Source organism: Mobula hypostoma, chromosome 26 (genome assembly GCF_963921235.1).
Source record: "Mobula hypostoma chromosome 26, sMobHyp1.1, whole genome shotgun sequence".
Classification (NCBI taxonomy): domain Eukaryota; kingdom Metazoa; phylum Chordata; class Chondrichthyes; order Myliobatiformes; family Myliobatidae; genus Mobula; species Mobula hypostoma.
The window spans coordinates 21,809,399-21,821,531 of record NC_086122.1 but is presented as its reverse complement, the minus strand read 5'-3'; the positions used below and the strand labels follow the sequence as shown (position 1 = coordinate 21,821,531).

Here is a 12,133-nt window from a genome sequence, read left to right as displayed (position 1 = left end):
AATTTTGACCCAAATCATTTTACTTCCTTCATTCTTTTCTTTGTTCAGATTCTGAGGGTAATGTCACATGCTGGGATACAACACTATGTGGTTTGAAAGACTTTGAATACCTAATCTAAGCAGACATGGTTCATCAGTGAATCCCCACGGAGTATGTCACAGGCTGACTGAACCTACGATCTTTGTGATTTAAATAGCTCCGTTCACAACAGGTGATTCAATTACTCATGAAACCACCTAAGGAAAAAGATATAACGATTTTTAAAATCTGTATGAAATATTCATTTCTAGATGATATTATTAAAGGGATACAAAAGAAATGTGCTATTTTAAATCAGTGAAGTTCTCCCAATGCTTCTTCCCTGAAATGTTTGAATAAAATTTGCATACACATTTAATTCAAAAGCTCAATTAGCACCTTACTTTAATTTACTTCAGCAATAGTAAATTCTCCATCTGAGGGCTATTTCATAAGAATAAGAACTGAACATAGTAATTACTCACAAAGACAACCAACTCTTGACATGAAATCTTAATGAACATGCTCATTGTTTAACTCAATGAGAGCCACACAATTCTGATACTTTCAAAATATTGCCACAGCTTGTGCGCAGGGTATTATTTGCTGCAGCAAGAGGAAATGCTAATAAATAATTTGCCTTAAAAATCCTACTGGTAATTTACCTAACTCACGGAATATTCCAATTAATTGTTGCCTACTTTCTATACAGGCAAACAATTGGAATTCGTGCTAAGTTATGGAAAATTCGGAATTTTACATTGAAACACAAAATCCCACGTTATACAGGAGCAGCATTGACAAGGTGATTCTCCATCAGGTATGAGAGCAGTCGAGCATAGGACTGAAAGTCCCTACAAGGAACTGTGAGAACAGCTGAGAGGATCATAGAGGGTCTCACTACCATCCATCAGGGACATCTATCAGGAGCAGGGCCCTTAGTATTATTAAGGATCCCACCCATCCATCCAGCATCCTCTTTGACTTTCTACCATCAGGCAAGAAACTATGATACATAAAAACAAGAACGGTCAAGACGGAAAACAGTTCCTTCCCCTAGACCATTAGGCTGCTGAACTCCCTGCCATATTGTATTTGAAGTGTCACTGGTAAATCTGTTTCCTACCTTACAATATTTAATTTTTATGCACGTTAATTTGTTATTTATGCATGATTCACCTGTAGATTTTATCCTTACCTTCATAAGTTACCAAATGTTATGTGTACTACTGTGCTTTAAACCCTGCTTTGGAGAAGCATTGTCTCACTTCTATATACATTATATGGTTAAATACATTATAAACATGTATATAGTTAAATGACAATAAACTTGATTTGACTTGAATTGCCTTTCATAGAATTACAGATATTTATAATTCAGCCCACACATCCATTCCAACCAGCAATGAAACCACGTGGTTTACTCCCACATTAAACATTTGGGCCTTTAGCCCTGAGTTATGACTCCAAGTATTCATTCAGGTACATTTTGTGAGGTAATTCATTCTCATTTAGCTTGTCCAACCCTCTTATAATATTGTACACATCAAATTAAACCTTGCCTCACATTCTTTGTTCAAAAGTAAAGGAATTCTCCCTGACTGATAATTTATTTTACAAAAGACTGTGTGCATTATTTGTCCTTATCCACTAAAATTCCATTTTAATATATAAACCAGTCGTTGGGAACATTGCAATTTCTGCCTAAATTAAACTTAGTTTAATCAACTTAAAGGGACAACCAACCATAGTAACAGTGACAATTTCTGCAAGTTTTAAGCAACTGATGTTTTGATAACCACTCTAAACATAAAGAAAATATACATACAGCCACAAACCCATTTATCACTTCCAGAATTCCTATGGAACAACACAATATGCAAAGACTTTTTGAGAAGGAAATGCAATCGAAAAACTGCGGTCATGTTTACCGAATCCTGCCTGCAGCGATCCGAGAAGTCCAAAAGTCAACTGCAAAAAAAAACTTTGATTTCAACTTTACGTAGATAAATGTTTGTGGTTCACCAATGGAAAGAAATAAAAATATTAAGTTGGTGTTAATGTTTTGCAAATAAAAAGGATTCACTTTCATACTTAATTGGCCCATTTTGATATATAATTTACTCTTTGTCTCCTATGTGTTTTAACCTGCAAAATAAATAGACCTATCTTTTTTGAGATAAAAATTAAATCCTCACAAGGATAAACCAGAAAATTAAATTGTATAGTTTACTTGTAAAGCAATGTGGCATCCCTATTAAGTTAATCAACTGTTATGTTACTTGTAAATATTCAATAACTAAAGCACTAAATACAACCAAAAAAGGTTCAAAATACTCAGCAGGTCAATCAGCATGTGAAAAGATAAAGTAATTAATGTTGTAGGCTGATGACCTTTCACCAATCTGTTTCTCTCTTCACCTATGCTGCTTCACACATTTGAGTATCTGCAGCACTTTCTGTATCTATTTCAGATTTCCAGCAGCTACAAACTTTTACTTTCCACTGAAAATCTTGTTCACTCCTTTGTTGACTGGTAGAAACTCAATCCAAGTCAAGCAGCATTTTAATAGTTGGTAAATTCTTGCAGAACAGTTGCAAACAAGCTCCTGGTAAAAATGAAGTATCTTGCTCATGTCCCAATTTAAGGCATAAGGTATTAGAATATACCACTCTCTTTATAAGAACCTTTAAGTAATAGTAAAAAATGTCTCTTCAATAAGATATTGTTATCAAAAACAGGGAAACATTGGTACTTACCAAGCATGAGTTCAGTGAATAGTAAACCATATCATAGCAGCCATCCCTTTTGGGACAGAAGTATAGTATTTCTAGGGTCAAAAGTGACATACCTAGCAACGAAATGGCTTAGTCGAAACTAAGTCAAGCTAATGCTGAAGGCTTTGTATTTGAATACCTGGGGCAGGTGTGCCTGCAGTGCATCGGAGGTCTGCTGATATTCGACTGGCCATCTTGACACACTGGTGGGGTACATTATCACAGACAGCTGGAACTACTACACTGCACCTGGTGCTGCAACTGATCTTTGAAAATGAAGGTCACACTAATTAGGTTTTTCTAAACGGTGTTCAGATCCACGACTTTATAAATAGAGACAACGAATATAAAAAGGTGGCAGTTACGTCAGCCTTTTATAAATCACTATTTGGGGACTTAACACCAAATGATCACTTTTAGGAAAGTTTCACTTTCTTACAGTAGAGACCGTTGAGAGTTATCAGGAAAAAAAGAGTGTAAATGAGGTGTTTCAATTAAATGGATTAGGACAGATACATTCTCATTACAGTGGAAAAGGTTATGGGGGATTTAATTGAGATGATCAGGGGTTTGGTAAAAAAATGTACAAACTAACAGGAGAATCTTTAATCAAAACACAGATTTAATACAAACAAATCAGTGGATATATCTGTACGAGGGGTGTTTTTTTTGCATTAAGTTGCTGTGGACTAGAATGCTAGTTAGGACAGTTGGAAGAAGCAACCCCAAAATAACTTTTCGAAAGGGAATTGGAAAATGAGAAACGGGCTGCGCCATAAAGAAATGAAGGTGCAGAGTGGGATTGGGGTGTGCTCAGCGGCACTGCTGTAGCTAATTTTACAAACATTTTAAAATAACACTAAAATAGGTGGCAAGATGGACAAAGAAGGTCATCAAAAATTAAAAGGAGGATCTTGATCAGCTAAGCAGGCAGGCCAAGAAATGGCAAATGAAGTTTAATTCAGATTAAATATGAGAAGTTGCACTTACTTTTTCAGTGAACACTGGGGCCTTCTGGGGAGTGTTTGAGGACGGGGGACCTTAGAATGCAAGTACATGGTTCCCTAAAAGTGGAGACATGTGTAGGCAGGGTGGTGAAGGAGGCTTTTGGTATGCTGGACTTCATTAGTCAGACATTGTGTAACAAATTTGGGAGTTCACACTATGGTTGTACAGGACACCGATGAAGCCATACTTGGAATATTGTTTTCAGTTTTGATCACCCTGTTATATGAAAAATGCTATTAAACTGGAAAGCCAACTGAAAAGACTTATAAAGATACTACAAGGTCTTGATGGACTGAGTTAAAGGGAGAGCTTGAAGAGGCTAGGATTTTATTCATTACAGAGTAGAAAACTGAAAGATGATCTTAAAGAGGTATATAAAATCATGAGGACATAGACGGGGTAAATGCACTCTGTCCTTTTCCCATAGTTGGGGTATCGAGAAACAGGAGGCATAGGATTAAGATGACAGTGGAAAGATTTAAGAAGAACATGAAAGTCAACTTTTTATTTTACACAGAAGGTGGTATCCATGTGGAATCTGCTGCCAGAGGAAGTAGTTGAGTCAGATATAATAATAACTTCTAAAGTGCAGTTAGACAGATACATGGATTGGAAAGGTTTAGAACAGGGGTTTCTAATCTTTTATATGCCATGAACCAATACCATTAAGCAAGGGGCCCATGGACCTGCAGGTTGCAATCCCTGGTTTAGAAGGATATAGGCCAAATGCTGGCAAATGGGACTAACTTGCACAAGGCATCTTGGTTGGCATGGACCAGCTGAGCTGAAAGGCTTGCTTCTGTGTTGTATGAATCTATGGCTCCAAAAGCCCGATCAAGTTTTCATTTTAGCTTAGTTTTCCTCTCCACATCTCATCTATCTAGACCTTTCGACATTTAATTACTGGACACAGAGTGAGAACCCAAAGTCAAGTTGCAGTTTCACAACGTTTCTGTTAACTGGTCCATGCAGAATAACATTTAGTGAAATCCCGCTGCTAGTTTATCTGCATTTCTTGACTTAAAATTGTCTTCAAAATATAAGCCAAGTTATAGAAGCATCTCAAGTAGATTAACATTCTGAACTAAAACAGAAAATGTTGGAGATATTGTTTACCTCTCCAGCAGTATCTGTGGAGATGGAAACAGGGCCAACATGTCAGGTCTGATGAAAGGACGTCCACCTGAAGCACAGGTTCTGCTTCTCTTCCCACAGACGCTGTCTGACCTGCTGAACACCTATAATATTTTCTGCTTCTATTATCAAAACCATTTGTTGCCTGCGTTTATGAAGAGCAGACAGCTGCTCCATCATTTGTTCAAAGAGACAGGACAAGCAATGATGACATCAAAGGAAAAAAACAGCCTGAAATAGTTACTGATAGCATAACAAGACTGAATTACCTTCAATGGCTGCAATCCCAGGGTGCTGCAGGAATCATGTCAAGATAATTTATCTCCCTTTGTGTTCAGTCTGCATTGCTGAAATAAAATGTTAAAAATAAACAGAAGTAGGAAAATATATTTTAAAGTTAATGTAAATATTTCCAATTATCATTAACATATTTGGCCAAAAAATCATCCATACACAATAATATTAAAGACACTGTATGGAAGTGGCTTGTAAACGTCTACTTCTGAAGCTTAGTTGCATTGAAGTCAATGAATTTAATTTCTGGGGAAGAGTACAAAGTGGTAATGTTACCATAGAGACAACTTAATGCTCAAAACAACTCTCTAGCTAAAGAAATTCCTGCTCACCCTTGTTCTAAAGTGATGACTTTGTATTCCAAGACTGTGCCCTCTGGTCCTAGACACCCCTAACTATAGGAAACATCCTCTCCACATCCAATCTGTCCAGGGCTTTCAGTGCACAATTACTAGATACACTGTCAGGTCACTGGTCTGAGTGCTACTGGTACCATGTAACCCAGTACTACCTGTCGCATGGTCGGGTGGTCGGCAACTAAACCAGCCCCCCCACCAGGCTTGCCTGGTGAGGAGGGTGGCTGGACACCCCGCAGGATGAAAAACAGGACCTGTCAAAGGGCGGACGGACCCTCTCGTAGGGTCAACAGCCATCTAGCAAACACGTGCCGTGAAGCGCGGAAAGGGCATCCCTTGCATCGATGCTTGGTCTGGCCACTCACCGCAATAGAACTTCCCCCGGCCGTCCTGGACCCCACCATGCTGCTGGATCCGGGAGGGGATGTCGAGAGGGTGGGTCTGGACCTGTGCAACCCCCTACTCACCTAAAATCCATTCACGCCCACGCTGTTCCTTTCTGAGGAGTGGGGTACCACCCCACTAAGTGACTGAAAGGAACCATCATCATCCTATGGGATGGATAGCCAGAGAGAGAGAGACTGGACACAGAGTACACTACCACCAGTGAGACCACATCCACTATAGGCAACAATCTCTGAAACAGAGAAGCAAATAAATACATAGCTGCTGTGATAGGATTTGAACTCGTTTCTCTGCCCCATTAGTTCAACCATCTGGGTTGCTCATAGACAGCTATCATGCAACAACACAAGGAAGAGGATTTTTTTTAAAGTCAATGGGCTTCTCCACTGTTCTATCGTTCTAGGAAGCGGAAATGAGCGCAGATTTTTTTCATTGTGGCGTAAAATATTTGCAAGATCTGGCAAACGATACATTTTGAGTTTTGCACTCGTCTGCAGTTCATGCCATTGACTTCAGAAACAGTGAGCACAATGTCACCTTCCCTGCTTCTGTAAGAGTTAACCAGGCTTTCTGAGGTTGTTGGGTGGAGGGAAATTGGTTGGAGGTAATGATTACTGAACTTGCCAAGCTATGAGAGAATATCACATTTGTTTAGCATCACTATCTGCACCAAGGACACGACGGGCATAAACTCTACAGTGCCTGTGTTTTTTTCACGTGGTGAAAGAGAAACAAGAAACTAAATCCTCCAGCCTTATGAAGTGACTGATCCACAGGCAACAAATCCAAGGGCTTCAGAAGTATACCAATCTTTATTTGAATAATCCACAGATTTGAATTACATACTATTGGAAAATCTTGGACAGAATTGCTTAGGATTTCCAGTGAAACCCAAAGGAGACTTTAAGGGGATGTGGCAGCAGCATACCGCTGACTACTCTTACAGAAGTAGGGAGCATGCATTCTGCTCGATGTTTCTGAAGTCTGAGTTTTGCCATGATTGGTGAGTCAACCAGTGCAAAAGTCAAACAATTTGCTGAAGACAAGCAAATTGAGGGATTTTGGTGACAGAGCAGACGGAGGTGGGCAGGAGGGGTTGGTTGAAGGGCAGATAATGTTTATCGAAAGGACTGGTTGAGTGAGGTGGGTGGATGGAGATTCGGACAGGGATCAGTGGTTGAATTCAGGAGTGGAGTGATAAATGCAGGATGGCGACCTGTAGTTGGGACCACAGGGAGACGAGGAACCGCGACTATTAACAGAACTCACAGAGTCAACAACTCAGAGGATTGTAAGTTCAGAGGTCAGGACCCAGGTCTGTAGGAGGCAGTGGCAGAAATGAGAAGGGAGAGTAACAATTGTGAGGAGCATGGAATCTGTGCCTTGTGAAGTAAGTTGGTGCAAAGGATCAAAAGGTACATGTGGAACTTGCCATGGTTGTTCCAGAGAGATTTGACAACACTCTGAAACAAAGACTAATTTCCTTCGATAGAAGTATTCCACAAAGAATGGCATCATTTTGTTGAAGACAGACATGAAAACTCAATCAAGCACAAAGGCATGAGTCATCCTGGGACAACCCCTGTCAAATTTCTAGTGGGAGGGGGGACTTAAATGTGTTGACAAGGTTCACATTTGACAAGGTGCAACACATGAGGCTACTTAACAAGATAAGAGCCCATGGAATTACGGGAAAGTTACATACGTGGATAGAGCGTTGGCTGATTGGCAGGAAACAGAGAGTGGGAATAAAGGGATCCTATTCTGGTTGGCTGCCGGTTACCAGTGGTGTTCCACAGGGATCAGTGTTGGGGCTGCTTCTTTTTACATTGTACATCAACGATTTGGATTATGGAAAAGATGGCTTTGTGGCTAAGTTTGCTAACGATACGAAGATAGGTGGAGGGGCCGGTAGTGCTGAGGAAACGGAGAGTCTGCAGAGAGACTTGGATAGATTGGAAGAATGGGCAAAGAAGTGGCAAATGAAGTATAATGTTGGAAAGTGTATGGTTATGCACTTTGGCAGAAAAAATAAATGGGCAGCCTATTATTTAAATGGGGAAAGAATTCAAAGTTCTGAGAAGCAACGGGACTTGGGAGTCCTCGTACAGGATACCCTTAAAGTTAACCTCCAGGTTGAGTCAGTAGTGAAGAAGGCGAATGCAATGTTGGCATTCATTTCTAGAGGAATAGAGTATAGGAGCAGGGATGTGATGTTGAGGCTCTATAAGGCGCTGGTGAGACCTCACTTGGAGTACTGTGGGCAGTTTTGGTCTCCTTATTTAAGAAAGGATGTGCTGACATTGGAGAGAGTACAGAGAAGATTCACTAGAATGATTCCGGGACTGAGAGGGTTAACATATGAGGAACATTTGTCCGCTCTTGGACTGTATTCCTTGGAGTTTAGAAGAATGAGGGGAGACCTCATAGAAACATTTCGAATGTTGAATGGCATGGACAGAGTGGATGTGGCAAAGTTGTTTCCCATGATGGGGGAGTCTAGTACGAGAGGGCATGACTTAAGGATTGAAGGGCGCCCATTCAGAACAGAGATGCGAAGAAATTTTTTTAGTCAGAGGGTGGTGAATCTATGGAATTTGTTGCCACGGGCAGCAGTGGAGGCCAAGTCATTGGGTGTATTTAAGGCAGAGATTGATAGGTATCTGAGTAGCCAGGGCATCAAAGGTTATGGTGAGAAGGCGGGGGAGTGGGACTAAATGGGAGAATGGATCAGCTCATGATAAAATGGCGGAGCAGACTCAATGGGCCGAATGGCCGACTTCTGCTCCTTTGTCTTATGGTCTTATGGTCTTAAAATTAACTCTCCAGGTAAAGTCAACTTGCAAGCACCTAATGCTGTAATAATTAAACAACATGGAATTAAATCTCCAGACAAAAAAATCTTTAATGTAATAATATTATTGGTTGCAATAATAATTGATGATACAATCCACTCAGAATGAAAAAATAATAGTAATAAAACAAAACACGCTAAATCAAAAGACACCACATTAGTACTTCCAAAAGTGCAGGATTTTATTAACATATTCTTAGAAATGTTGACAACATAACTTAGAAATGTTCTCCAGATCGCTGTATGGCAAACACAACCGGATTCTTTAAAGATAAAACACAAGAGGACAGCAAAGTTTTATGAACTTCAATTATATTAACATTTACCAAGGATGAAGAAAATAAATCTACAAATTCAGAATCACAAACAGATTTAAACAGCAGTTAGCAAACCAGATGTCTCCAAAAAGAACTCACAAAAAGGTTCAGCAATATATAACACTACAAACAGCCTTTTCATAATGCCAGCAAGAAAAAAAATGAATGGAAGTCTGGAAAAAAAGCAGCAGATACATTTACCCCTGATGAAAGGAAATCAACCCTGACAACAACTGAATGGAATCCACTGCAAAATTCAGTGAGCAGAGATACATGGCACTCAGCAATATGCATGTGTCCTACAGAGAGCATCCCGGTGCCTAGCAACCTGATATATCTGCCTGCTTCCATGGCACAGTCAATCATTGCTCTGCCTCTATGGAAATGAACATCCAGCATAATTTGTCTCATAAAAAAGAAGGTGCCTGAATGCCAAGAGGCTTTCACATTTAAATGGTGTTAAGATCGATTTCTTTTCAACCACAGCCATTGGACAAGATGCTCTGCACTCTGAACAAAGGTACATGTCACATTTCTCCAACCCATCTCCCGCCCCAGTCAAAATGTGCATCGTCACCACGTAAAATCCATGTCCAATCGATATAATGTAATTTATTCCCGTTCTATGGAGTACAGGAAAGAGGGAAAGCACCGGACAATTATACCCAGTGTAAATTTATATACATGCTCACACCTGTGAAAAATTATATAAAGAACTAAGGCAAATCAAAGATGAAGCAAATTGTCAGGAGCTTGACTGGGCACAGGATCTTACTGCCGTCCATCAACACATTTAAAAAGCCTTTATTTAGCACTAAATTTGGAACATTATACATCCAACCCATATTGTCACTTCTTCCACCATGCCACTGCGCAGAATCACCCTTAGGTGATTCAGGACAGTGAAGAAGATGTGTGAAGCACTGCATTTCATTGGCAGTCTTCTTCTTCTGGGTCTTTGGCTCCCAGTGGAGCATAGACAATCGATGACCTCCCATCTCCATCGACTTTTGTTCTCAGCCAGTCTCTCCAGGGAGGGCCAGGAGAGTCCCCATCATCTACTCGTCCTCGATGTCTCTCCTCCCTTTTTCCTCTTTCCTTGAGAATTCCATTTTAACACCTGCCTAGTGAGCTGGCTTCCTCAAGATGTGGCCAATCCAAGCAACATACAAAAAAATGCTAGAGGAACTCAGCAGGCCAGGCAGCATTTATGGAAAGGAGTACTGTCGACATTTCGGGTCGAAACCCTTCAGCAGGACTAGAGAAAAAGTGCTGAGGAGTATGTTTAAAAGGTGGGGGGAGGGGAGAGCGAACACAAGGTGATAGGTGAAAACTCCCAATTCTACCTCCTACCCAAGATCCACAAACCCAATTGTCCAGGTAGTCCCTTTTTTTCAGCTTGTTCCTGCCCCACTGAACCCATATATGCATACCTCAACCCTGATTTATCCCCCCTAGTTCAGTCTCTTCCTACCTACATCCATGATGCTTCACATGCTTTAGATCCTTTCAATGATTTCAGGTTCCCTGGCCCCCGTTATCTAATTTTGACTATGGATGTCCAGTCCCTATACACCTCCATCCCACACCAGGAAGGCCTCAAAGCACTCTGTTTCTTTCTGGACACCAGACCTAACCAGTTCCCCTCCACCGCCACCACTCTCTTCTGCCTAGCAGAGTAAAAGTAAGATGACAGGGGCCAGGGAACCTGAAATCATTGAAAGGATCCAGATCATGTGAAGTGTCACAGATGTAGGTAGGAAGGGACTGAACGAGGGAGAATAACAACGAATCAAAGAAAAAGCTGAAACAATGGGTCTACCTTGGCAAGCAGGTTTGTGGATCTTGGGTAGGAGGTAGAACCAGGAGGCTCTCACCTATCGCCTTGTGTTTTTCTCTCCACTCCTCGCCACCTTTTAAATCTACTCCTCAACTTTTTTTCTCCAGTCCTGCTGAAGGGTTTCGGCCCAAAACGGCGACTGCACTCTTTTTTCTGAGATGCTGCCTGGCCTGCTGAGCTCCTCAGCATTTTGTGTGCATTACTCAGATTTCCAGCATCTGCAGATTTTCTCCTGCTTGTGGCCAATCCACCTCCACTTCAATTTGCTTATTTGTATCTCTATGGATTCCTGGCTGGTGTTTTCCCACTGTATCTGGTCAGTTACTTTGTCAGTCCATCTGCTTGACAGTGGCAATGCATAATTGACCAGGAAGGAGAGTGATGAAAGACAGAGACACCAAACGGTTGGCAGAAAAATATTTCTAAGATGAAAAATTCCTTGGTGTTACTCAGTTGACATTACCAACTAAAAGCAATTAGAATTTCAAAGAATGTAAATAATAGGGAACAAAGACCATAAACCATTAATCTTTCTTACACTGGGATAATGGTATGTGCATGAATGTACTGTTAGTTAATAGATGCCTTGTTAACAGAAATGTTTGGATGAAGAATTTCTCAACTTTTGCTAGTTCTTTCCCCAAATGACCTGCAATATTAACATTAGAATAATTGTGAAAAAATTACTTTTTTCACCAGGGTACAGTTATTAAATTATGTTTGTCTAGAAATTAATCTTCCATCGGAAGTGCTGTATGTACTATACATATTCTGCCTCACATATTCAATCTGTTGATTTCAATGAATTAAATTGGGAGAGCAGAATGAAATTTGCTAATGCCACTGACATACCTTGTCCAGTTTAAACTAAGGATAAATTTTTCCATCCTATTTTTCCCTGCTCTGGATTTATTTTGATCGGGAACAAAATCTGCAGATGCTGGAAATCCGACCACGCACACAAAATGCTGGAGCAACTCAGCAGGTCAGGCAGCATCTAGGAAAAGAGTACAGTCGTCACTTAGAGTACAGGACGAAGCCCTGCCGAAGGGTTTCAGCCCAAAATGTCGACTGTTTATTCTTTTCCTAGATGCTGCCTGGCCTGCTGAGTTCCTCCAGCATTTTGTG

General features: G+C 40.5%; 1 protein-coding gene across 8 annotated transcripts in view; it reads right to left on the bottom strand.

Moving 5' to 3' along the window:
* The window catches only part of LOC134338201 (disks large-associated protein 2-like), a 787,855-nt gene that overhangs the window by 563,693 nt on the left and 212,029 nt on the right, over positions 1-12,133 (bottom strand). For 6 of the 8 annotated variants that reach the window (XM_063033864.1, XM_063033863.1, XM_063033857.1 and 3 more), the window contains exon 2: positions 5,209-5,286. The gene's annotated coding sequence lies outside the window, so the exon portion shown is untranslated. Of the gene's footprint in view, positions 1-2,779; positions 2,888-2,936; positions 2,974-5,208; positions 5,287-12,133 lie in introns of those variants that run through there. The other 2 variants (XM_063033866.1, XM_063033865.1) reach the window with 2 other exon arrangements.